The sequence below is a fragment of the Sinocyclocheilus grahami genome, unplaced genomic scaffold (genome assembly GCF_001515645.1).
Source record: "Sinocyclocheilus grahami isolate Dianchi unplaced genomic scaffold, SAMN03320097.WGS_v1.1 scaffold11740.1, whole genome shotgun sequence".
Classification (NCBI taxonomy): Eukaryota; Metazoa; Chordata; class Actinopteri; order Cypriniformes; family Cyprinidae; genus Sinocyclocheilus; species Sinocyclocheilus grahami.
Window position 1 is genome coordinate 5782 of NW_015514010.1, and position 652 is coordinate 6433.

At 34.5% G+C, this 652-nt stretch overlaps 1 long non-coding RNA gene across 1 annotated transcript; it reads right to left on the minus strand.

The window, feature by feature from the left end:
* Positions 1–167: 167 nt before the first annotated feature.
* LOC107578744 (uncharacterized) lies at positions 168–491 on the minus strand. The gene is made up of 2 exons (XR_001608378.1): positions 430–491; positions 168–197 (listed from the first exon to the last, which is right to left on the minus strand). It is a non-coding gene; the product is annotated as an uncharacterized lncRNA (long non-coding RNA).
* Positions 492–652: the final 161 nt, after the last annotated feature.

The following is a 652-nucleotide window of genomic DNA, read 5'->3' on the forward strand; positions in this document are numbered from 1 at the left end:
GTCTTATGCACACCCCTTCAAGTAAAGTGTTACCAAAATATGCTTTACCTAGCTTCCTGTAGGTGTCTGCTGGACCCTGCTCAAAGATGGAGTGAGACTGAATGGTCTGAGGCTTTTCTCGCCGCCGTCTCTCTCTTTGTCTGTCTTCCCTCTCTCTTCTCTCTTTCTTTGGTGCAATGCGAGTCTCCTTCTGTAACCTCCAGAAAACAAGTGATTTATATGGTAAAGCCACATAGTCATATTTTTTTCAGATGATAGCTGAAGATGACGTGAAAATGAGTCTCTGGTATTTAAACTTTAGGAGGAAAAATAATTGAATTATTAAGTCTAATTCAACTATATGTGTGTATCTTTAATTAAAAATGTTAATGGAATGTGAATATGGCAAGTATGACAAATAAAGTTTATCACGAGGTTTAAAATACTTACTCGTCTTTAGTTTTGCGAACAGAGTGAACATTTGGAACAAAGGTTTTCTGTAGGGGAAAAATTATTTATATTATACTATATTATCTATATCGGACAGCTCTCTTTATAAAATTGGAGAAGTATATAAGATGTTATACTGTAAACATTACAGTAAAATATATATTTTCTATAAAGCTGCTTTAAAGGGGTCATATGATGCGATTTTCCTTTCTCTTTGGAGTGT